A 26,605-nucleotide genomic window follows, 5' to 3' on the forward strand; every position below is an offset into this window, starting at 1 on the left:
CTGTATGAAACATGTTTTGTAAAAGTGCCAGAGTATATTATAATGGAAATTAGTTAAGACTGCTGTCTCTTTCATCAAAATGAATATAACCTAGGAATAGGTGTTTGATTAGAAAATGCAACTTACTGTGTTATTAGGATTGTTAAGAAAGTCTTATTCTTTACTTTTTTGATTGTCATCATCTGTGCAAATCCTGAGAACCACTAACTTTCTCAAACTTAATATCTGAAAGTCTCATAAAATCAACCTAAATAATTACCTTATTAAGACAATTTATGAAACTTTAATAGGGTCTTACAGTGCCAAGGGTGTGTATTATTGTGAAAGTAAAGCCTCACAAAGCTAAATAAATTTTTTTCCATACCTTGAAAAAAAAAATTAAGACTGCTACCTCTTTCTACGGCATCTTATCCTCAGATACATCATATACACCTTAGAATGGCTGTATCTAATTTTGTGTTGATAACGTCTATTCTTTTTCTTAAACAGGACCGGCTAAGTTGTGTAGGCTGCAGACCTCACAAAATCTGGATAGCAACAGAAGCGGGGTGGAGAGTGGCCCAACTGCCTTGACTTATATTTTGCTCATCACCTCTTCAGCAACAACACAGCATCAGATTTCATTATCAGCTTGGTCCCATGGAAGCCTGACCGACCTCTGGGTTGGAGCTACTGCATTTACTCTGAGGAGATACTTAACCACGACTATGGATAGGTGTCTGTCCCAACTAGAATCAAACAGAAGAACCAGGGACTTAAATTCCATTTTCAAAAGTTCACCTTCCTGGGGCACCCATCACCTTCAACATCTCCAAGTACAAAGGTGTCCCCTGGAGCTCTCAGTCTGTGCCCTGCATAGAGGCAGAGACGCCAAGCCCCACACCCAGGGAATTTCTCACTCTCGCAACTAGGAACACTCATCCACCCTCTCTGCTTCCTCCTCATTCCCACTACCTACCCCACATTCCTGGAGGGCAGCCTGGAGGTGGCAGGACGCTCCCCCACTGGTACCCCAGTCTGACACAGGCAGCACAGGGTGGGGTGTCCTCGCACCAACAAACATGACAACTGAACCATCCTAGCTGAGACTCAGGGACAGAAAATGTGCTCGAGGAACATTATTCTCACTGTGTAGACAGGATAGAGTTGGAAGTAAGGATCAAACCTAGAAAGTCCGTATACTCATTTTACCTTTAGAATGAAGACAGAAACAGGCCACAGGAAGAAAAGATTTCCTTCCAACAAGACAAGAGTTAAATTAGGAAGAGATAGGTATTAAAAAAAAAAAAAGGAAAAGACAGATATCTGTTTTGTACAGGTGAATCTCTTCTATGTCATAAGGGGCAACCTTTAAATCCAGTGACCTATTTTCAGATTCCTTTTTATTTCAACATTTTAATGTTCTCATAACAAAGTCAAGCCCTACTCTCCCCAATTCCGGTGATTCGTTAGACTACAAATATTTATCAGCTCCTATGAAGAATTACCACTGGTTACACAGAAATTATATAACAAATGAAGGCTACTAAGCTTATGAGAACATCATTTTGGTTCCCACTGGGGGTGCTTGATGGCACCTCCACTTACGTGGTCTGTGATAATGCTATCTGCAAAGGGAAATAACCTCTCTGCTCAGGCTGCTGCCACAGCAGGTGTGGCCCTGCCTTCTTTCCACCTTGTGGATGCTAGTGTGATGAGACCTCCCCCAAAGTGTCTTCTCTCTTGTGAAATGGCCCGAAGGCCTTCCCCGTCTGGGAAGTCTGTACCTGCAGTCCTTCTCCGAACCAGCACCACCGCCAGCCTGTGGTCTCTCAGCCATGCAGCACCGACATCCTCACCAAAACAAACTCAATAGCACAAACAGACCCCAGACTTCCGACTGCCCTCCTGGAACTTTATGAGTGACAGGAACAGAAGGAAGAAATACTTCTTAAATATTGAAAGAGAATTTAATGACCTAATCATTGTGATCATATCCAGCATCACGGACCCACTTGTCTTAGCTCAAATCCATGAATTCAGACTTTATTCCAATCCTCTAAATTCAGGTAATGGAAGAGGCCTGGGTGGAGGGGTGTCTGCGCCAGAGTGACCCAGGCCTGGGGAGAAGGCCCCGGAGCAAGTGCCACAGGGAGGCAGAACCGGCCAGACACACGAGAGAGGCTGGGAGGGCATATGTGGATACTTGTGCTGGTACCTCACAGGCTCCATGGCTCTCCTGTGCCTTTAGGAAGCTGAGGGAACCTCTAGGGGTGTTGACAAGGACTCCCTCCTTGACCAAACAAGTGAGGCTCTTCTGAGCCTTCTTCTGAAAGAGGCTCGCTCCACCCTCGGCTGTCAAGTCCAGGTTAATAAAGAATCCTATGGAGTCCAGTTTGTGCAAGAATCCTGCTAAACCAGTTTAGGTGGGAAACCCCTACACTTGATATCAAATCAAGTTCCATCTACTCCACTAAATATTTAATCAAGTTTTTTTGTGTGTTTTTTTGTTTTTTAGCAATTTTCCATCCAGTGACTCTCTGTCCCTGCCCACTGGCTGTTAAGAACCTAGCTGCCCCAGTTGTATTCCAAGTTGAGTTCAATCTCTGTCTTCTATTGCAGTAGTCTTAACTTAAGCCTGTTTAACTCCATCTGGTGCAATTTTTCTTTGATAATTCCCTCAAAGAACTTACAGACACATCCTGGGAAAATGTGTTTTCCAGAGAAGAGACCTAACTCAGTATTTGAGGATGCAATCAGCTATGTAAAGGTGTGTCCAGAGTAGAGTGAATGAATTAACGGTGGCCAGTCATCTGAGGATATGAAAACAGCTTTTAAAATCTGAACAAAATAGGAGAGATGTGGCTGGAAAGACGGAAGATAGGAGCAGCTTTCCTGGGCTGAACATTTACAGAAATAGAATTCTGGGTGGTTAGATGTAACATGTGGACACCTAAGCCAGATACAAGGCTTTAAGGTCAACAGAAAAAACATCTGAATGCTTTATTAAATCACAGATTTGAAAGCACACTCCCGGAGATCATAATTTAATAGATCAAGAGTGAGGCCCAGAATTCTTCATTCACAACAAGGACTTGAAGCAGCCCAGAGATCATACTTCAAATATTGCTCTCAGCTCAAATACATAAATAAATAAATAAAAATTCAGATGAATTAAAACAAAAACAATTCTATATTTTTTATAAATGTGAGGTATTCTGACATAAGTGAAATGGGAGTTAAATTGTACTGTAATATCACTTTCACCTACTAAATGAACAGACAACTGAAAGTTGACAACATACCATATTGGGGAAGGTGAGGGGACAAAGACTTCACTCATTATTGGTTGGGAGTGTAGACTAATAAAATTCCTTTGGTGGGCAATTTGGCACTATGTCGAAATATTTCAAATGCATATATCCTAGGACGCAGCAAATTCATTTCTAAAAACATGTTTAACGTTTTACAGATAAACACATTCAAAATTACATGTTGGGGGCGAGGGGACACTTTAAATTAGCAAACCTGTTGAAATTGCAGTACAGTTAAAATCTGGCTGAAAATATCGTGCAAAACACAGTATAAGCAACTTATTTATTTACCTCTCTCTGTGGATGACTTTATCATTTAAGTTAGGCAATGTTTTTCTAGCCTTCAGTTAAGTATCCAGCTGCTTCTTCAGAAGACCTGGGGACTCCTGGGTGAGCGTGAATCTCTCTCCCGCCCTCCAGAAGCTCGGAGGTAAAGACAAGCGACCCGCTGAGATGGCCGTGGTGCTGTGCGGCTGGGAGGACTGGCTATGCAGGGAAACTCCGCCGCCGCCAACCACTCACGCGGCTGAGGGGCGAACCGGGAACGAATACCCGCGGCTCTCCCCGAGCCACCCCGCCCGGAGGGCAGGAAAACCTCTCGACGAGGGTGGGATTCGAACCCACGCGTGCAGAGCACAATGGATTAGCAGTCCATCGCCTTAACCACTCGGCCACCTCGTCGGGCGCAGCCCGGGCGCGCTCAGACTCTTCACCCCGCGGTCGGTTCTGCCGTGATCCCCGAGACTGCGTTTCCTCTGGCCTCGTGCGGACTCGATCCTCACGACCGTACCCCCGGTCAGGTGTTTCCAGGTCCCTTCACGGCACCCGGCGGGCTGAGGGCAGCTGTGCGCGCACCTGTCGGCCGCCCCGCCTGCGCGCCGCCGCGCCCGCCGCTCCGGGAAGGGCTGGGACCCCCTAGGATGTGCCCCCAAACGCGTGAGCGGGCGCGCCGCGCCTGCCTGTCTCTCCTGTTCGCTTCCTGGGGCTTGGCACCTGCACGGGACAAGTCGGCTGCAGCAAAAGCTGAGCGCAAGCGCCCGGACGAGCCCGCGCTGGCGCCGGAGTGAACCGGGATCCTAGCGAGGCTGACTGCGCGTGGCCGCCTCCGCACCGGGGACGGCGGGGGCCGGAGACCCGGGGTCCGGGGTGCAGCGTGCCCCGGGCGGGGGCCCCATCCCGCTCCCCGGGGGCTTCGGGAGGCCACCTCGCCGGCTCCCTCTCCAGCGCTCTCCCCACCTCCGTGGTGTTTCTTCCCAAGGGAAACTCCGGTAAACCCAGCCTCAAGAAACCCCTTTACTCACCAGGCTTCTATGCTTTTCTGTATGTCGTGCAGGATTCTGGAGAGAAATGGGAAGATGAGATTCTTACTTGCCAAGATGCTCTCTTCCTTCCCATGAAGCCTCTACCTCTATTCTTAGCTTTGGCACAGGAGACCCTCTTCTCTCCCTGTCATGTTCCTTTACTGAATTTCATAAACTCACCTCCAGCATACACCATCCGTCATGGGAAACTCACCTACAATCCACAGATTAGAGCACTAAGGATTTATTCATTTAGTGAGTCAAACAACCATATTATCGGTTGTTATGATTTTCCTTAAGCCTTGAGTTAGGACTCCCGTTTTGTTCAAATCAATTAGGTTCACTTCTTGTGTGTCCCTCTTTATAGCTCCCAGGAAACCCAATTTATACCGGTGACTTCAGAACTATTTCTCAATACAAATTTTGAGTCGGAAATTTCCCTGTTAGATTAACAAAGGTTTTTTATTTATTTATTTTTTTTTTTTTTTACTGTTTTCCCTCCGATGCTCCCCAGAGGGCAGGGATCATAGTTCATTATTCATCACATTACATCGGAGAGTAGTAGGCACAGACAATAGCTATTCTTGAGTGAATGAATGAAACAAATCTGTATTTTAATAAAAGAACTACTAAACATCAAAAAGCAAGGTACACAGAGAGACTGTTTTCAATTATTTCAGTTTGTTGGACTCATAAGTAACACTGCAGGGCTGCTGTAAGGATTGAATGAATATGCAAAGTGCTTTAAAATGCCTGGCACTTGGAATCACCATTGGTTGACAAAGCTTTGCATTAGCATTATTATCCCTAAGAAAAGAGAACCAGCAGAGAAAAAAACGAACCAGTAATATATGCAGGCAATCCACAGAAGTAGGAAACAACCAGACAATAAACATCCTTAAATTTCATATCCATGATTTCATATACATGAAATTAACCACTTCATGTATATTTAAAGTATGCTAATTAAAATAGTAATAAATTCTCCCTTCCATCAGATTGACACATATTTATAAAATTAATAATAACAAATCTGGGCCAGATGTTGGAAAGCATGTTTTGAAATGCTGCGGTGAGAATATAAACTGGCAGAAACACATTAAAAAATAATCTTATAAGTCCTATTAAAATTTAAAAACTTACATCCTTATTCCCTTCTTAAAACCCAACTATCAAGTGGAGGTGGGAGGGATGCAAGTTCAAGTGTAGTATGCACAGTCTTGTTATTATTATTATTTTAAATACATATGAAGGTAGATCAATAAATAGTTTTAGATAATATCAGTGAGGCCCATTTAGCCTCAGCCTCAGTTGCACGAAGGCTCAAATTCAGACTTTTCTTGATACCTCCAAAGTACATGATACATACAATTATTGTATATTTATTTGGTGTTAACGGAGTTCATCTTTCAGTATAATTATTTCAAATATATCCCAATTTTTAGAATCTTCCTTTTGTATTTATTTTGATGTGGTGTAAGACTAAAAAAAGTGGAAATTGCCCTGGGCCTTTTACAACTTTGGAAAACCATGATGGGCACTGACATCAAAAATACCTGCAAGAAATGACATATCAGATAAAGGGCTAGTATCCAAGATCTATAAAGAATTTATCAAATTCAACACCCAAAGAACAAATGATCCAGTCAGGAAATGGGCAGAAGACATGAACAGACATTTTTCCAAAGAAGAAATCCAAATGGCCAACAGACACATGAAACAGTGCTCAACATCACTCAGCATCAGGGAAATTCAAATCAAAACCTCAATGAGATACCACCTCACACCAGTCAGAATGGCTAAAGTTAACAAGTCAGGAAACGACAGATGTTGGCGGGGATGTGGAGAAAGGGGAACCCTCCTACACTGTTGGTGGGAATGCAAGCTGGCGCAACCACTCTGGAAAACAGTATGGAGGTTCCTCAAGACGTTAAAATAGAGCTACCCTACAACCCAGCAATTGTACTACTGGGTATTTACCCCAAAGATACAGATGCGGTGACCCAAAGGGGTACATGCACCCCGATGTTTATAGCAGCAGTGTCCACAATAGCCAAACTATGGAAAGAGCTGAGATGTCCATCGACAGATGAATGTATAAAGAAGATGTGGTATATACATATAATGGAATATTACTCAGCCAACAGAAAAGATGAATACTTATCATTACATCCATGTGGATGGAACTGGAGGGTATTATGCTAAGTGAAATAAGTCAATCAGAGAAAGACAATTATCATATTATCTCACTCATATGTGGAATTTAAGAAACAAAATGAGGATCATAGGGAAAGGGAAGGAAAAATAAAATAAGATAAAAACAGGGAGGCAAACCATAAGAGACTCTTAATCACAGGAAACAAACTGAGGGTTGCTGGAGGGGGGCGGATGGGGTAACTGGGTGATGGACATTAAGGAAGACACGTGATGTAATGATAATGAGTACCGGATGTTATATACAACTGATAAATCACTGAACTCTATCTCTGAAACTAATAATACACAATACGTTAATTGAATTGAAACAAAATTAAAAAAAATCTGCAAGAAGTACATCATTTAGACATTATTTTAATAATTAACCTGTCATTTACCTTGCCTTTGTAAAGATATCCAATAAATGATTAAGAAAAGTTACCATTTGTAGAATATTTATAAATAAAAATGCAAAAGAAATGCTTTAAAAAATCATCATTTTAGGGGCACGTGGGTGGTTCAGCCATTAAGCGGCTGCCTTCAGCTCAGGTCATGATCCCGGGGTCCTGGGATCAAGCTCCGCATTGGGTTCCCTGCTCGGCGGGAAGCCTGCTTCTCCCTCTCCCACTCCCCCTGCTTGTGTTCCTGCTCTCGCTAACTCTCTCTGTCAAATAAATAAATAATCTTTAAAAAAAAATCATTTTACAACTGTTAATACATAATGAATGTAGGAAGTAATAATCAATGGTTGAAGAAACCACTGGGTGGAAGGCAAAGGGGTGGACCAGCTGATAATATCGAACCCAGTGAACAATCTTAGCATAATTAGAAGTGGAAAAACCTAAGTTATATGTCACCTGATATGATACTAGAGGAAATACATAGTGAAACTTTTTTTTTAAAGATTTTATTTGAGGGACGCCTGGGTGGCTCAGTCGGTTAAGCAGCTGCCTTCGGCTCAGGTCATGATCCCAGGGCCCTGGAATCAAGCCCCACATCGGGCTCCTTGCTCAGTGGGGAGCCTGCTTCTCCCTCTCTCTCCCTCTGCTTGTGCTCTCTCTGTCAAATAAAATAATAAAAAAAAAAGATTTTATTTGAGAGAGAGAGTGAGCATGAGCAGGGGGAGGGACGGGGGAGAGGGAGAAGCAGACTCTCCACTGAGCAGGGAGCAGGACCTAAGCCCAGGACCCCAGGATCATGACCCAAGCCAAGGGCAGATGTTTAGCCAACTGAGCCACCCAGGCACCCCTTACATAGTGAAACTTATAATGAATTCTAGCTGAGAACAACTGAATGTGAATCCAACAAAACTTCCATGTGTAATGACCAGTTTATAAGAGATATGGAGAGTAAGAAAACACATTGATACCACAAGGATAAAATCAACCAAACTTGGAACATAAGAGATTCTACAGGACAGATCACCCAGTTACATAAACAAGTGAATGGCATTAAAAAAATAAAAGAGGCAATGTTACACGGTGAGAATTTTAAGAGATTTTATCAACCATAAGCAATGTGTGGACCTTATTTGGATTATGAATCAAATCAACTATAAAAAGGCATCTTTACAAAACTGAGAAAATTGAACTTGGATTGAGTATTAGTATTAAGAATTTTAGTTAGGGGTGCCTGGGTGGCTCAGTTGGTTAAGTGTTGGATTCTTGAATTTGGCTCATGTCATGATCTCAGGGTTGTGAGATTGAGCCCCACATTGGGCTTCGAGCTGGGTGTGGAGTCTGCCCGAGATTCTCTCTCCCTCTGCCCCTCCGTAAAAAAAGAAACATTAGAAAAAAAAGAATTTGAGTTAAATTTTTTAGATGTGATAAAGTTATTGAAATTACTTTTTTAATGTCTATCTATTAGAGGTATATACTGAAATATTTAAAAGATCAAACTGCATGATGCTTGAAAATAGCTTGAAATACTTCAGAAAAAAACGGGGAGGGATGAATGAAATAAGAATAGTGTGTGTTAATCATTGCTGAACCAGGCTGAGATGGACGTGGACATTCAGTATACTAGTCTCTCTAACTTTATGCAAGTTTGAATGTTTTAATAATACAAATTAAAAGAATTTGTTTGATGCAGGTCTTTTGGTTGTCAACTCCTGGTTTTTATTTGTAACTGTGGTCAGGGCACCTGGTGGCTCAGTTGGTTGAGCATCAAACTCTTGATTTCCTCTCAGGGTGTGATTTCAGGGTTGTGAGATCGAGCCCCACCCCAGCTCTGCTCGCTCGGAATAGAGTCTGCTTGGAGTTGTCTCTCTCCCCCTGCCCCTCCCACCCCGCTCCCTCTCTTAAATAAATAAATCTTTATTTGTAAACGGTGGTAAAAAGCTCCCATTCTTAAAGGTTAGTTTGATGAGTGCACAACTCTAGACTGACAATTTTTATTTCAATACTTCTAAAATAGATTTCCCTTTTCCTGGATTGTATCATGAAATTAAGGTTCTTGTTAACATTTTAATTGTTCCTCCTTTGCAGGAGATCTGCCCACTTTCTCTGGCTGATTTCAGATCTCTTTGGTGTAACATACTTTCAATAGGAGGTGTGAAGATATAGTTGTTCACTTTACCTTGCTCATGATGCACTGTGCTTTCTGAATCTTTTATGCATGAAAATTCCTCTCCAGTTCTGGGAAATCCTCAGCTATTTTGTTTTCAAATGTTACCTCGCCTACATTTTTCTCTTTTATTCCTGGCTCTAATTATATATACTTCAGAATTTATTACTTGATCCTACATCTCTACTGTGTTATTTTATCCATCTTCTGTGGCTGTTATAAACTACCCCAAAACTCGGGGGCTTAAAACAACACCCCACTTATTTTCTCACAGTTCTATGGGGTGGCAATATGGGTAGGGCTCAAGTGGACTGTATCATCCCTTCTCTCTGTGGGGTCAGCTGGACTAACTTCTTTGTGGCCAACTGGCAGGTCAGCTGGAGACTGTTCTTGGATGGCCTCAGTAACGTATCTGATGGTAGGCAGGGTCTATTTCTGGGAGTTGATCAGGTTTCTTCAGTGTGATCTTTCTAGCAGGATGATCCAGCCTTCTTTCACAATGATAGTAGTATTCCAGGAAAGTGACGGGGGCACGACAAGGTTTCTGGAGACCAGGCTTGGAAGTGGCACATCATCACTTCATTGTACTCCACTGGTCAGAGCAGCTCAGATTCTAGGTTTAGAGGCATAAATTAGACTCCACCCCCTGACGGGAAGAGGTGCAAATGACCTGTGGTCAGGTTCATCTGTCACAGCTTGCTTTGAATGTTCCATGTTCTTAACTATTTTTGCTGTATTCTGGATCAGCGTTTTGGCTTTATCTCTCAATGTAGTAATTCTTTCTTCGGCTGTAGCTAATATGCTGTTTAGTCTTACCTATTCAGAATTTTTAATTTCAACTATTGTATCTTTATTTCTTGAGTTCTAAATGTTGTATCATTCTATTCATTCTTCTTGCATACTCTGTATCCTTAATTTATTGATACATATCCTACATAGCTATTCTTTATCTTGTATCTTAAAATTTCAACATCTGCAGTTCCTTAGGTCTATCTATATATGTCACATTTTGTATCTGCTGAACCATAGGCATCGTGGTTTATCTTCTTGTGTGTGTGGTCATCCTTACTGTTGAGCTGGTTGTGTGATCTTTTTTTTTTAAGATTTTATTTATTTATTTGACAGAGAGAGACACAGTGAGAGAGGGAACACAAGCAGGGGGAGTGGGAGAGGGAGAAGCAAGCATCCGCGGAGCAGGGAGCCCGATGCAGGGCTCAATCTGGAGACCCTGGGATCAGGACCTGAGCCAAAGGCAGATGCTTAACAACTGAGCCACCCAGGTGCCCCCTGGTTGTGTGATCTTAATATGAATGAGTCCTGCAGGCCTAATTTGGGGAAGTTTTCTGTCAAAGAGGGTATGTTTCCACTTCTTCCCAGAACTGGGGACAAAGCTGACCCTGAGCCATCTGCGTCCCACTACAGGTTTCAGCCCATAACAAGCGTCAGGCTCTGATCTTCCACAACCCCAGTTTTATGACATGAAATCACTCATCCCTACAGTTCCGTCAGCTCCTGGCTTCAGGATAACCTGCTCCTGGACTGACCCAGGTGTGTTTCCTATGCTGCTTGTTCCCAGCGGCTCTGACTCCCAGGCACTCCGAGCAGGGCTCCCACATCTAAAGCTTGGGTCACTAATTGCCCTGACCTGGGCTCCAGGTGCTCCCGAATTACTGTAGAGCCAGATAACATTTATTTGTTTTCAGTGCTCCCGAATTACTGTAGAGCCAGATAACATTTATTTGTTTTCAGATAACATTTATTTGTTTTCAGTGACCCCTTATAATTCTCCAACTCTTTGTGAGATTGGAAATGTCACAATGGATGTACTATTCAAGGACTAATGGTTGGGAAGTAGGACTTTCTAATCAGTCATAATTGGCGGAGATTAAAAAGAAAAAAAAAAAAAACAGGAACCAAAAGGCACAACCAAATCATTGAAAATGGACAGCCCTGTCATGAGAAGCGATGGTTTTCAATCAATAAAGAACGCCACAGATGAAATTCGTGAATATATAATAGACTGGAAGGAGATTTTTTGCAACTAAGACTGACAAGAAATTAATATATACTATATAAAAGACCCCTTGCAAAAGAGCAATTAAAAAACAAAAATTTAAAAATAAAAAATACCACCTGGCTGTCTCAGTTGCTAGAGCACGCGACTCTTGATCTCAGGGTGGTAAGTTCAAGCCCCACGTTGGCTGTAGAGATTGCTTTTAAAAAAAAAAATCTTATTAAAAAAATAAAATACCATCAGAAAAAGAGGCAACACAAAAGAAAAATGGGACAAGGAAATGAATCAGAAAAGTAATGCCTAAATGACTTATAATATTAAGAGATGTTGAACCTCACTAGAAATCAGAGAAATGCAAATCAGGAAGAGTAACACAAAATCCTGCCTACATAGGAATGGCGCAGACCATAAAGGTGAAGAACAGCAGGTGTTGTTAAAGATGCTGGGAAATGGAAACTTCTATGTGCTTCTGGCAGGAGGGAAATCACCACAGCTGTCCTCCAATGCCGACTTGCAAAACCTAGTGCATGGGAATGCAAACTGGTGCAACCACTCTGGAAAACAGTATGGAGGTTCTTCAAAAAGTTGAAAATAGAGCTACCATACAATCCAGCAATTGCACTACTGGGTATTTACCCCAAAGATACAAATGTAGGGATCCGAAGGGGTACGTGCACCCCAATGTTTATAGCAGCAATGTCCACCATAGCCAAACTGTGGAAAGAGCCAAGATGTCCATCGACAGATGAATGGATAAAGAAGCTGTGGTATATGTATACAATGGAATATTATGCAGCCATCAAAAGGAATGACCTCTTGCCATTTGCAACGACATGGATGGAACTGGAGGGTGTTATGCTGAGTGAAATAAGTCAATCAGAGAAAGACATGTATCATATGACCTCACTGATATGAGGAATTCTTAATCTCAGGAAACAAACTGAGGGTTGCTGGAGTGGTGGGGGGTGGGAGGGATGGGGTGGCTGGGTGATAGACATTGGGGAGGGTATGAGCTATGGTGAGCGCTGTGAATTGTGCAAGACTGTTGAATCACAGATCTGTACCTCTGAAACAAATAATGCAATATATGTTAAGAAAAAAAAGAAGATAGCAGGAGGGGAAGAATGAAGGGGGGTAAATCGGAGGGGGAGACAAACCATGAGAGACGATGGACTCTGAAAAACAAACTGAGGGTTCTAGAGGGGAGGGGGTGGTGGGATGGGTTAGCCTGGTGATGGGTATTAAAGAGGGCACGTTCTGCATGGAGCACTGGGTTGTTATGCACAAAAAATGAATCATGGAACACTACGTCAAAAACTAATGATGTAACATATGGTGATTAACAGAACAATAAAAATTTAAAGAAAAAAAAACCTAGTGCAATCAAGTATCACATGGCCGCTGTAACAAATTACCACAAACTCTGGGTGGCATACAGCAATACACACTTATTCTCTTACACTTTTAGAGGTGTTGGTGGGGCTGCACTCCTTCCAGAGGCTGCAGGGAAGAATCTGTTTTGTTTAATTTTCCAGTTTTTAGAGCTGCACTGTTTTCATTTCTGAGCCCGCGGTTGCTTACTGTGCATTCAAAGCCGCAGGGCAGCGTCCACCTTCAGTATACACACTGTCTTCTTCTTTGCTTTCCCCTCATGGAAGGACAGGGGTGATTACATTCAGGGCCCATCCAGAGAACCCAGGATGACTTTCCCAGCGCAGAACCCCTACCTCCATCACGTCTGCATTCTCTTGCTGTCCGAGCCAACACTCACAGGCTCCAGGGACTGAGACCTGCATGCATTTGAGGGCTGTGTGATCTCGTTGACCACAGCATGTGTATTTTTGGACCCTGGGTGTATCTCCCAGCGCAATTCTCCCTCAAATCTTCAGGGAAAACTTTACAAAGATGCTTTCTGTAAGCAGGCATGGCGTCTAATTATAAGCCTTTAAATCTGGTCCTTATCCCTCTTCTTTTCTGGTCTCTGCTCTCTTCATTCTAAATACTATGAACGAGTGAGTTCTCCCACTAAACACCAGAGTATTTGGGCACGGTGCTGTCACTCATCCATGCGAGGCAGTCTCCAGATATGATCATTACACAACACCAGCTACGAAGTATTCAGCTGGAAATGCACGACCTGAAACTAATCATGAGAAAACTAGTCAGACCCAAAACGTTCTATTAAAAAAAAAAAAAAGTTGTGGAAATGTTCCAGATTAAAGAAAACTACAAGAGGCCTACTAAATGCAATGCCTGACCTCAGACTAGACGCTGTACCAGAGGGAAATCGGGTCAGTTGGTCAAATTAGCATGCCGACTGTAGATGGAACACAGCCACTGTGTCAAGTGTTAAATTCCCCGCCGTTCCTCACAGCACCTGGTTACGGAGCAAAGCACGTGAGGATAACTGAACAGGACGGACTGCAGCTTACTCTCGAATCAGAGAAAGGGGAAGCAAAGGTTCAAGCAAATGGAGTAAAATATAATATATTATATCACAATGGATAAATCTGTGTTAAAGGCATACGGGCATTTTTGTACTGTTTTTATTTTTTATTTTTCAATTTTCTAATAAGTTTGAAATTGTTTCAGAGGCAGAGAGAGACTGCACCGGATGCTCCAGAGACATCGGCGGCTGGGAGCTTGGGCTGGACCGGGCCAACTCTTTAAAGTAGAAGCCCCCCCCCCATGTCCCCACAAACCATCCAAGGAACCAGTGATTCTTCATGACTGCCGAGGTCCCCACGGGCTGGTCGTGGGGAAGCAGGAGCCAGGGCTGTCTGGCTTGCTCACCTGACACCGAAGCAACAGTCCCACCCACCCCCCCACGAGCCCCGCACAGCGCGGGCCGCCAGGGGTTGCGGACAGGGACACCTGTCACCCGGGCTCGCGTTCCCAGCTTGTCCTTGTGATCAGTGCAGGACACCGTGAGCCCGCGGGGACGTTCCCTGCCACCAGCACGGGGCGTTCAGTGGCCGTTTTCGGCTCCCGGAAACGGAGATGGCGTGAGGGTCTCGGTCCCGGGAGGCGCGGGGGGCGCGGGCCCCCTCGGCTCCACCCCGCTGCGCCGCCACCTGCCGCGGCCTCCCGGGGCTTCTCCGCGCAGAAAGCAGGAAATGCGGCTGGAAAGCGCGAGGCCACACACTGTCTCTTCAGCCTCCTTCCTCTGAAATCTCATTCTGTGGCTTTTTGGGTTTTTTGTTTTGTTTTGCTTTTTTCGAAGCCAGTGCGCAGCCTGTTTCGCACATGAGGAAGTCTGCGTTCACATTTTCTCTGCAATTTACTAGCTCTTTCAGAGGCGAAGAAATAATGATTATAAATCACGAAAGGAATCCAAAGTACCCGAGGCGCAGTCGGGGGTGTAGCTCAGTGGTAGAGCGCGTGCTTAGCATGTACGAGGTCCCGGGTTCAATCCCCGGCACCTCCACCAGTTTTGAGAGGATGCGCTCGTGACCGTCACACCCACCCCTCGCTTCTCCCGCCAGACCTGCCGCCCTCTCTCCTTCCGTTTTCCACCTGTAGTGACACCCAATGTCTGCGCCGAGAACGCTGCCACCACCACAGCGGTCCTGGACCCTGTGCAACAGAAAACACCAGACCCTCGGCCTCGTTGACTTTCTTCTGAATTTGAAAAGCTCTCGGGCAAAGAACACCCTGGAGGTGGAACAGCAGAAGATCGCATTGATTTTTTTCCTTCTGAACTTGCGAACTACTTTACCCTTTTGAGTCACCAGACATGGACCGAGCGAGCCCCAGTCATAACTGTGGGATTTTACGCACACGAGGGACAATGAAGTGCTGTCACCGTATGCGGCGCCTTCCGAGCCCAGACTGCATGATCGAGACTGAATGAAGATTGTCGGCTGAAGGGACCCAGAGTCTCTGCCTCTTCAATAAATATCTCTTCAGTCAAAATAAATGACATGTCAGGCTCATTTTAGAAATCACTAGAGGGCAATTTCCACTGCCCCCAAACCAACAAGCAGCCCACAAGTAACACCTGCATATCCTAGCCAATTCAAAAATCAAAGCTGATTTGCCAGTCTGCAATATTACTTGAATATATACTATGAGAGAGAGCCATCACTTTAAATTTATTAATTTCTAGGGATTATTTCTTATTCTGGAAGATAATTCTGTGTAATATATATTGTTAGGAGACTTTTGCGATCTCTACCACCTATTTAAGTCTCTTTAAGGTATTTTGTGTCAAACGGATTTAAAATTCTTTATGACAAGACAAGGATGTCTATTATCTTCATTACTATTTAATGCTGTGATGGAAGTATTTCTTTTTCTTTCTTTCTTTCTTTTTTTTGGGGGGGGGAGAGAGGTGGGGAAAGGGGCAGAGGGAGAGGGGGAGGGAGAGTTTTAAGCAGGCTCCACACCCAGAGCTGTGCCAGATGGGTGTGCCCCAGATGTGGGGCTCCATGCCTGGCTCAATCTCAGGACCCTGAGATCAAGACCCTGAGATCATGATCAAAGCCAAAATCAAGAGTCTGAACCTTAACCGAATGAGCCACCCAGGTAGGTGCCTCTGTGATGGAGGTATTAATCAAGGCATTCAGACATGAAAAAATAGAGGATTAAGTATTGGATAGTAAGTGATAAAGCTATCTCCATATATCTTGGTAGGATTATACATCTGGAAATCATCTCTCAAAGTGGAAAAGCTACTACAAATGGAGAATTTAGAGGATCTAGTTGTAAAACCAACACAGACTCACACGCAATAGTCCAACCTTTGGAGGTTTTTGGATAGCAACTCATTATTTTGAAAGCTGACCAATGAAGGAAACAAATCAAGTGTTTATCCTATATGAATAATATGGGATTTTTAAAAAAGATTTTATGGATTTATTTGAGAGAGAGGGACAGCATGAGAGGGGGGAGGGGCAGAGGGAGAAGGAGAGGCAGACTCCCTGCCCCAACAGGGAGCCAGACAGGGTGCTCGATCCCGGAACTCCAGGCTCACAACCCCAGCTGAAGGCAAGTGCCTAACTGACTGAGCCACCCAGGCGCCCCTGGACTGTTTTTAAGATAAACATATAGTTGATAAGACAAAGATTTTCTCCAAAGAAGAGTCACAGCTGATAAATGCAGGAGGAATAATTAAAATTAGAGTCAACATTTTACAACAGATATAATGCATCCAGGTCACAATCATCAATGGTGGCTACAACCATGAGGAGAAATTGGATGGGGAACTCTGGAATGGACGGAATAGGTTGACATCACCTAAAACCAACGATTAATTCCATGACACCGTAAGTAAGAGAACTACACATCATGTGCATCCGGATGCAGTGAAATAGAACATACCCAACCCCACCAATGAAACACCTGAGTTAAAAAATTAATGCTTTATCCAGTCAAACCAATGGAGCCATCTATTGACAGTAAGTATTGGGAATACAAGAATCTGTTTAATAACACATGCAATCAGCCAGATACAGGGTGTGAAAAATTCTCCTGGGTAAACGGACCATCAGGGGGGAAAAGGAGGTAGAACTGATACAGATGAAATGACATACAAGGAGATTAAATGCAACATGTTTGGATCTGGATTCAAACAAAATAAATGGAAAATGAAACAACTGAACATGAACTGAGCATCAGATTATATTAAGAAGTTTCTTTAATTCTGCTGGTTGTGATACTATTATGGTAATGTTTTTAAAAGTTATCCATGTGAAAATATTTATGGTTGACATTAATATAATGTTTGGAATTTGATTTGTTTTCCAGGGGGAAGCAAAAATAAAAAGTGAAAGATGGGAAAAATTGAACAAGAACGACAAAGTGATGGTTAAATGCTGAAACTGTGTGACTGAATGCAGCTGTATTCATTATAGTATAAGCTCTATTTTAAAATGTCTGAAACAGAGGTGCCTGACTGGCTCAGTTGTATGACTCTTGGTCTTGGGATTGTGAGTTCAAGCCCCCACATTGGGGGTAGAGATTATATATATATAAAAAAAATCTTAAAAATAAAATAAAATGTCCAAAACAGAAAGTTAAAAATCAAAAAAAAATATTACATTTAATATTTATGTTATTTACATTATAAATTTAAATGTATTTTTAATTTAATTTTCATTTTTCTCAAAGAAATGGGCAGAAGACATGAACAGACACTTCTCCAAAGAAGACATCCAAATGGCCAACAGACACATGAAAAAGTGCTCAACATCACTCATCCTCAGGGAAATACAAATCAAAACCACAATGAGATACCACCTCACACCAGTCAGAATGGCTAAAATTAACAAGTCAGGAAACGACAGATGTTGGCGGGGATGCGGAGAAAGGGGAACCCTCCTACACTGTTGGTGGGAATGGAAGCTGGTGCAACCACTCTGGAAAACAGTATGGAGGTTCCTCACACAGTTGAAAATAGAGCTACCATATGATCCAGCAATTGCACTACTGGGTATTTACCCCAAAGATACAAGTGTAGGGACCCGAAGGGGTACGTGCACCCCAATGTTTATAGCAGCAATGTCCACAATAGCCAAACTGTGGAAAAAGCCCAGATGTCCATCGACAGATGAATGGATAAAGAAGATGTGGTACACACACACACACACACACTGGAATATTACTCAGCCATAAAAAATGATTTGCAAACCACGTGGATGGAACTAGAGGGTATTATGCTAAGTGAAATAAGTCAATCAGAACAAGGCAATTATCAGATGATCTCACTGATATGTGGAATTCGAGAAACAAGACAGAGGACCATAGGGGAAGGGAGGGAAAAATGAAACAAGACGAAACCAGAGAGGGAGACAAACCGTAAGAGACTCTTAATCTCAGGAAACAAACTGAGGGTTGCTGGAGTGGTGGGGGGTGGGAGGGATGGGGTGGCTGGGTGATGGACATTGGGGAGGGTAAGTACTATGGTGAGCGCTGTGAATTGTGTAAGACTGTTGAATCACAGACCTGTACCTCTGAAACAAATAACACATTATATGTTAATTAAAAAAAATTTTTTTAAATGTCCAAAACAGAAAGTTAAAAATGTTTGCATTTAATATTTATGTTATTTATATTATATATTTAAATATATTTTAAATTTAATTTTCATTTTTCTCAAAGAATGGCTTCTGTTTCTTGAAAATCATTGCAGTGTAGTTTTTTAATTAGGCATAATTTACAAATAAAATTGTAATACATTTAAAATGGGGGTATAGGTGGCTCAGTCAGTTGTGGAGCCAACTCTTGACTTTGACTCAGGTCATGATCTCAGGTTTGTAAGATCAGGCTCCATTCTCTGTGGGGAGTCTGCTTGAGATTCTCTCCCTCTCCCTCTGCCCTTCCCCCGCCCCTCTCTCAAATAAATAAATAATTCTTTAAAAATGTACAATGTGGTGATATATGTACAACGTAAATCAAAACTACAATGAGATACCATGTCGCACCTGTTAAGATGGCTATTATTTTTAAAAAGATAAGAAACGTTGGTGAGAATGTGGAGAAATTAGAACCCTTGTGTACTGTCTGTGAGAATGTAATGGAAAACAGTAGGGATGCTCCTCAGAGAAAGGAAAAACAAAACTCCAAAATGATCCAGCAATCCCGCTTTTGGATACATATTCCAAAGAACTGAAAACAGGATTCTGAAAAGACATCTGATAGTCAAGATACGGAAACCACCAAAGCATCCACTGACAGATGAATGGATAAAGAAACTCTGGCGCGTACACAAAATATTGTTCACCCTTAAAAAAAAAAAAAAAGGAAATCCTGCCATTTGTGACAACAGGGATGGACCTGGAAGACACTGCTAAAGGAAATAAGCCATCCTGAAGGACAATTCCTGCATGAGGCAGCTGTGCGCAACAGTCAAACTCACGGAAGCAGAGAATGTGGTCGGGACTTCCAGGACCTGTGGAGGGGAGGAGAGAGCGAGGTACTGCTCGGTGAGTGTAAGGTCTCAGCTGTGCTCGATGAATATGACAGAAGTCCGCCCACAGTTAGCAAGAAGGTATCCTGCACGTCAGAGTTTAAGAGGGTAGGTCCCTCTCTCACACACACTCAGAAAACAAAAGGACACAAAGAAACGTTGGGAGGTAGTGCATATGTTGCACCCTTGTGTGTGGTGATGGTACAATGGGTATTTGCTTATGTCCAAACTCATCACACTACACACATCGAGTATGTGTAGCTCTTTGTCCATCAAATACACCTCAATGTAGGCGTTAAATCTGAGTAATGTCAAGAGCTGACAGGTTTATTATTGATTTGTGGTTGTCCTTTGAATATTCTAGAAATTATTTCATTTTTTAATGAAATTTTAATTATTGCAAGTAACTTCTCCCACTCCGTTGTTGTATTAGGTTAGGTGGTGCTCATATATATGTGGTGTAGTTTGATGGCCTGACGGATGAAGGGGGATGATAGAGGTTCTGGCTCCAGGCTGATCGCCTGAGACCAGGAGCCCTGAAGGCAGGAGCTCAATGTCCCAGCTCCCACAGTCAGGCAGAGAGGAGGTGAACCCAACCTTCTGCCTCTTTGTTCGAGTCTGGCCTTCAACAGATTGGATTATGCCCAGCCATATCAGGGAGGGCTATCTGCTTTACTCAGTGTACCAATTCCAACGGGAATCTCTCCTGGAAGCAGGCACAGGCACACCCAGAGATGTTTAATCGGACATCTGGGCGCTGATGGCCCAGTGAAGTTGTCAGAAAAGCCAAACATCACAGTCATCGATGTGTTCACTTTTGCTAAGGTGTCCTGAGTCTTTAACAATCTTTAGTTTCTTTATAACTAAAGAATACACTTAAACTAAATGTTTAGTTTTGATGTATTATAATTTATCTATCACATCTTTCAACCTCCCCGACTGTACTTGAGTCTTTTTTTTTTAAGATTCTATTTTTCTACTTATTTGACAGAAAGAGAGAGAGCAAGCACAAGCAGGGGGAACAGAGGCAGAGAGAGAAGCAGATTCCCCTCAAGGCAGGGAGCCCGATGCAGGGCTCCGTCCCAGGACCCTGGGATCACGAATCCAGCCAAAGGCAGACACTCAACCACTGAGCCACCCAGGTGCCTGCTGTGCCTGAGTCTCGTGTGCTGACACATGCGATGGTAATGAAATTATCGTGATGATGGGGCAGCTAATTCACTGTGTACTTAATAGGGAAGAAAGAGGTCTTGGATTGCTGTCATTAAAACTGGGTCATGTTGGTAATTATTATGAAAGAACAGAACCAAAATATCAGCCATAAAAACATAATAATAACTTCTTTGCCTGCTGGAAGGGCAACCGGAGTGGAGCAAATAGGAAGAGCAAGTTTATGCATCCAGCCCCCTCTTGCTTGAGACACCTTTTCCCTTCAGAACGGGTTCTTGTGATTGAGGAAGCCCTGCTCTACCCTCCACTGGGAATCCATCCTACCAGAGCTGATGTATGCCCTGTGGTACATATTATTTACAAGCAGTTGGCTTCAAAGGAAACTGGGAAGAAGGGAAATTAGAATGAAGGCCCCCCTGCAGCAGAGATCAAAGTGTTACTGCAAGATAAATGACCGAGTGGGGTTTGCACCCATGCATTATTCTGCCCTCCCAGCACAGCTGGTGCATCCACATCCAAGGTCCTAGCATGGGAGGCAGTGTGGCTTCCCTTCAGCATCTACACTTCTTCTTCAGACTGGATGAAGAAAGGCGTTTAAGTTACGTGTAAATGTTCACTGTTATATGTCACAGAACACAAGAACAGCCATGAGCGTAGATGGCCCGTGTGGCATCAGTCTTCAGCTCGTTCAGTGATACTCCTCTCAGGTCAACAGCTGTTACACCAGAGCAGCTGTAGTCTATCGAAAAGAAAATTATGGGAGAGTAATTGAAAGCAGATTTTTTTTCCTCAGCCAAAAGGGAGAAAATTTTCATCATGTGATGGCAGACAGGACCTAGAGTAAACAGACGCTGAAGACTCATGCAAAAGGATAAAGTAAATACACGGAGGCCCTTGCAGGGATCAGAAGCCTACTCGGTCGGTATCCACATCTAGCCTGCTGACCAGCCAATGCATGGAATGATACATCGATAATCAATAAATATGCAGGCATGTAAGTCTGTATTTAACTGCCTGTACTTCTATTTCAGAGTTGCCAAGGGGACAAAGCCTAAAGCCTTGTTTTGTTTACAGAATTCAGGTCATGCCTTGACCTTCGAAGGGGCCAATGGAAAAAGGAACTGCTGGGGGGGTCCTGTCCAATTTGGGTCCTCCAACAGGATGCCTTCACTCCAAGACTAACCACATCCCCCTGATAGGTATTCCTGAATCTTCTGATCGTTGACAAAAAATGCCAACAAAATGGCATCTTTCTATAGCTTCTTAGAGATAAACTGTGCCTGGAAGTGGGAAGGAAGCTTGAAAGTGAAAACTAGCAGGGACTTGACAAGGGGAAGGAAATAAGCCATGAACGAACAGACAGATGAGCAGCTAGTTTTGCCGCCCCTTATCCCTTGGTGGGGGAGACATAAAGCAGAGATAAAGGGGAAGGAAATAGGCCATGAACGAACAGACAGATGAGCAGCTAGTTTTGCCGCCCCTTATCCCTTGGTGGGGGAGACATAAAGCAGAGATAAAGGGGAAGGAAATAGGCCATGAACGAACAGACAGATGAGCAGCTAGTTTTGCCGCCCCTTATCCCTTGGTGCACCTATTAGATCCCCTCAACTACGTCTGTTCTCTCTCCAATCTTTGGTCAAAGAAAAACAAGTTTTAAACAGATTTGCATAGCTCCTTGTTCAAGACTGTGTCTTATTCAGTAAGCAGCTGAAAATTTGGCTTACAATAGGTTGTTATGTATGACAGTCAAAAAAAAAGTAGCATCTTGGTAAAAGACCAGCATAAAAAGAAAAGGTATTTTAAAGTAAGTTGCTCAGACAGTTCCTGATATAAAGCTCAGAGTCTAACTGTTAAGAGAGGATGATCCAAATAGGCACGAAAAGAGGGTAGGCTCATCTTCAGTGGCACTGCAGAGAATTCTATTTCTGGTCTCGAGCCATCACCTCCAGTCAACTGATATCTGCCTCCATGTAAACCCCATTCAGAGACTTGTTTTAGAGGAAGGTTTTATAATCATTTTGTTTGTAATGAGATTTAAAGATGTTCTAAAGTATTTTTTATGATTCTATTTTTTAAATTTTTTATCTAAATTCAATTAATTAACATATAGTGTATTAGTTTCAGAGGTGGAATTCAGTGATTCATCAGTCTCATGTAACACCCAGTGCTCATCACATCACCCAGTTACCGCATGCCCCCACCCCTCTCCCCTCCAGCCTCCCGCAGCTTGTTTCCTAGAGTTAAGAGTATCCTATGGGGGGGCGCCTGGGGGGCTTAGTCAGTTAAACAGCGGCCTTCTGCTCAGGTCATGATCCCAGGGTCCTGGCTCTCTTTTCAGCAGGGAGTCAGCTTCTCTCTCTCCCTCTGCCTGTCACTCCTCCTGCTTGCGCTCTTGCCCTCTCTCTCTGTCAAATAAATAAACAAAATCTTAAAAAAAAAATGCTGTGTCATTAAAAAAAAGAAGAACGTCTTATGGTTTGTCTCCCTCTCTGATTTCCTCTAATTTTTCCTTCCTTTCCCCATGATCTTCAGTTTGTTTCTTAAATTCCATATGAGTGAGATCGTATGATAATTGTCTTTCTCCGACTGATTTATTCGCTTAGCATAATACCCTCTAGTTCCATCCACATTGTTGCAAATGGCAAGGTTTCATTTTTTTGATGGCTGAGTAGTATTCCATGCTCTAAAGCATTTTCATGATTTTGATATAGTAGCTTTATAATTTTTTAAAGATTTTATCCATTTATTTGAGAGAGAGAGAGAGAATGAGATAGAGAGAGCACGAGAGGGAAGAGGGTCAGAGGGAGAAGCAGACTCCCCGCCGAGCAGGGAGCCCGATGTGGGACTCAATCCAGTGACTCGATCCAGGGACTCCAGGATCATGACCCGAACGGAAGGCAGTCGCTCAACCAACTGAGCCACCCAGGCGCCCTTAGTAGCTTTATAATTTTTATTAAGTGGAGGAATTTGGCAATATTTGAACTTCCCCAGTAATTTAGTACACCTAACTTTAAACGCCCCCAATAGCTTATTTATTTAAGTACTGTAGAGCTCAGGGCAGCCTGTCCCAAAATGGACTCTATGGCATAATAATTATTTTTAACAGAAGCTACTCCGGGGAAACAGCAGGTGCAAGGACATCTCACCCTCCTCTGGCTCCTGAAAGCAGGAAACGAATCTCTCATTTGAAAGATCCCCTCTTATCACCAGAGATAGGAAATTTAAAATCGAGACAACTGTATAAATAAAACTTGTTACTTTTTTACTAAATCTACCTCAGTGCAAATTCCACTTAAAATCCCTCATTAATCAAGGCTCCCACGCATCTGTTTTCTTTATCCTGTCAAGTCCTCACAAATTTATTCTTTGTCCAAAATAGGTCTCAATTTTATTATTGGGCCTCTGTGCGCAGGTTATAAAACTCCCTTTGTTCGCCCTGTTAATCTGTCTCAAATCAATTTAACTCTGAGCCTAGTAAGAACTTTAGCTGGAGGAAAATTTCTTTCTCAGTAACTTTAATAATTGAAGAAAGGCCTGCCAAGGGTTAAACAAGAAGCGAGAACTCTCACTCCGACTTTCTGAAAGTGGAGATGCCGGGGATCGAACCCGGGGCCTCATACATGCAAAGCATGCGCTCTTCCGCTGAGCTACATCCCCACGGCCAAGGTACTCTTTTTTTTCCCCTCAATTGTCGACCAATAGTTCTGGCTTACTGGTAAGGCGTGCGGCTAGGATTCCGCGGGTTTCCTCAATCCGCATCCACAGAAACACAATCAGTCGACTTAACAAACGCGCATTAAGTAACACCTTCCACAGTCCCCTGTACCTCCCTTTAACGTCCCTTAGCACGGCTTGTATTTGCAGATTTATGCCACTGGGTTGAATCCGCTTCATTCTCGAGCCGGGTGATTTTAGAAGGGCTGAAGCGGCGGCTGTGTCCCTCCTCATTCTACCCCAAGCCGGCAGCACAGAGCCTGGCCCGGAGCAGCCACGCAGTAAAGAGCGGTGAGGACACACCAGAGGCGCACTCCGTTCAGGGGAGCTATGGCTGCGCAGAGAATCTCGCAGGGAAGGGTGTGGGGGCAGGAGGATTGAGAACCACATAAACAGGGAAGTTCAAGACAGTAGGACGAGTGCTCTGGCAAAGATGGCGCAGCAGACAAAAAGTGCCCGCATCCTTGATCAGAAGTTGGTGGCTCCAGCAGTCTTGAAATCAGCACTTGGCCAAGTGAATAAAGGACCATTTTGTGCTTGCAGCGATGGGCGGTGACGCTTCTCGGATTGCGGCCGAAGTTCTGCGCGAAGGTGGCGCGCGGACACCCCAGAGAGGTTCCCCGCACGGATTTGTTCTGCGTCGCTGGCTGTCCCGAGTTTATGCTCGCCAAGCTCGTCGCTGGGCGGGAGTGCTCTGGCCCCGGGTATCACTGTGCTCGACCCTCCCCGGGGCGGAAGATCACCGCGCTCGGGAGCCGACCGCTGAGTGTTTTCAGGACCGTTCACAGTCCCCGACGCCAACATCTGCGCCACTCTTCAGCGACCGAAGCGTGGTCCTTGCCCCGCGCTCGCGGGGTCTTCATTTCGGCGTCAGGTCCTCGGGAGGAGGGCGGACTCACGTGCCCCGCAGGCCCGGCCTGGTCTCGGCCGTAGGCGAGGCTCAGCGCGCGTTGCTGCGAGGACTCCCCCTGTCGCTCCCAGCGCTCGGAGCCAGGCCACAGCTTCAACTTGTGCCTCGCTCTGCCTCAGTTTCTCGCCCTCACTCCGGCTTTTTCCTCCGGGCGGAGTCCCTGGCCTCACCGGGTTTACCTCCCGCCGAGGCCGCTCCTCTGTGGTTGGAGCAAGCCTTGCTCTGTTAGCAGGCCGGCTGTTCCCGGGGCCTCGGAAGCACTGGACTGTCCCAGAAAATGCCCAGAGCAGCGACGGTGCCCTGCCGGTCTGAAAAATTCCCCTGGGCACTGCCGTGTCGCAAAGGGGTTAGGACGGTAGACCCTCCTAAGGGGAGACGTTTGGAACCGAGTAAGGGAGACACAAAAAATTATGTAAGTGTCTACAAATAAGCAATAAAGAGGTGGTTTTATCCTCCCGCGAGGCGCGAGACGATTGGCTAAGATGTGCGTCTCACCGAAAGCCCCCCCGCCACGTGAGCGGGGGCGAGTACGCCTGGATCTAGCGGCGCAAACCTCCCACGACCCTACTTGACTGCCGCGTGAGGTCGATGGAAGCGCACAGTGTCCCCTCGAGTCTCCAGCTCCCTGCCGGAGTGCACCGGCCCGCTCCACACCTGCCGCCTCCCGCGCCGCGCGAGACCGTCCCGCTGGAGGGGAGCCCGGCGGGCCTGACCGGCGCGCCAGCCCCAGATGGCCGAAGGACGCGCTGGTCACCTAGTGGTCCCCGTCTACCGCGAAGGCCTGTGTGTTGTGGGGTGAACGTGCCCGGGTCCAGCGGTGGCCCAGATGGCAGCCGCCCCCCTGCAGCAAGCTAGCAAGCCGATGGGCAGACTGGTGCGGGGTGTGCGCTCCTGAGCGAGCTGCGCGCTCCGCGGGGAGAGTGGGCCCGGTCAATCGACGGCTGCCACTTCGCCTTGGTCCCAATTCCCTCCTCTCTTTCCAGCCAGGGTAGGGCACGCATCACTGACACCCAGGGAGTGAAGGAACGCCCGAGCGGGAAGTCTCTTCGCTCCCTGGCTTTCTGGTCGCTTTTCTCCGGTGGTGGGAAGGGCACCTGCGGACGCGGAGTTTGTCCCGGGAATGCAGTCTTTCGTCCAGTGGAGCCACCGCCTCCCTCCCTGGTTCTCACCCGCCCCAGTCCCTGTCCCCGCCTGGTCCTTGGAGCGAGTCGCCGGCCATTCTGCACGGAGGTCTCTCGGGGTCGCGCGCTCGAGGTCGCTGGGCTCAGGTGTCGGGTAGCGGCTGGGCTTGGGAAGTGTTGCGAGGGTTGCTCCCCATCAGCGAGGTTTGGGTTTGGGTCCTGAGCGCAGGACCTGTCACCCCACCCGGCCCGGGGAGGATCCCTCTGTAGCCCCGCCGCTGAGGCCGCCTCTGGGTCGTGCGTTTGCAGAGGTGCCAAACGTTCTCCCGGCGCCTTCGTCCGCGGGGCTCCTTTGAACCCCGGGCCAACTGTCACGCGTGTCCCCTCCCCTTACACCTGCCAGTGAGAGTCA

At 45.0% G+C, this 26,605-nt stretch overlaps 3 non-coding genes across 3 annotated transcripts; 1 reads left to right on the plus strand and 2 right to left on the minus strand.

Moving 5' to 3' along the window:
* Positions 1-3,892: 3,892 nt before the first annotated feature.
* On the minus strand, positions 3,893-3,974 carry TRNAS-GCU. The gene has a single exon. It is a non-coding gene; the product is annotated as a tRNA-Ser (tRNA).
* Positions 3,975-14,724: 10,750 nt separating this feature from the next.
* Positions 14,725-14,796, plus strand: TRNAA-AGC. Its single transcript has one exon. It is a non-coding gene; the product is annotated as a tRNA-Ala (tRNA).
* Positions 14,797-24,033: 9,237 nt separating this feature from the next.
* TRNAA-UGC lies at positions 24,034-24,105 on the minus strand. The gene has a single exon. It is a non-coding gene; the product is annotated as a tRNA-Ala (tRNA).
* Between the last annotated feature and the right edge of the window lie 2,500 nt (positions 24,106-26,605).

Source organism: Zalophus californianus, chromosome 7, assembly GCF_009762305.2.
Source record: "Zalophus californianus isolate mZalCal1 chromosome 7, mZalCal1.pri.v2, whole genome shotgun sequence".
Lineage (NCBI taxonomy): Eukaryota > Metazoa > Chordata > Mammalia > Carnivora > Otariidae > Zalophus > Zalophus californianus.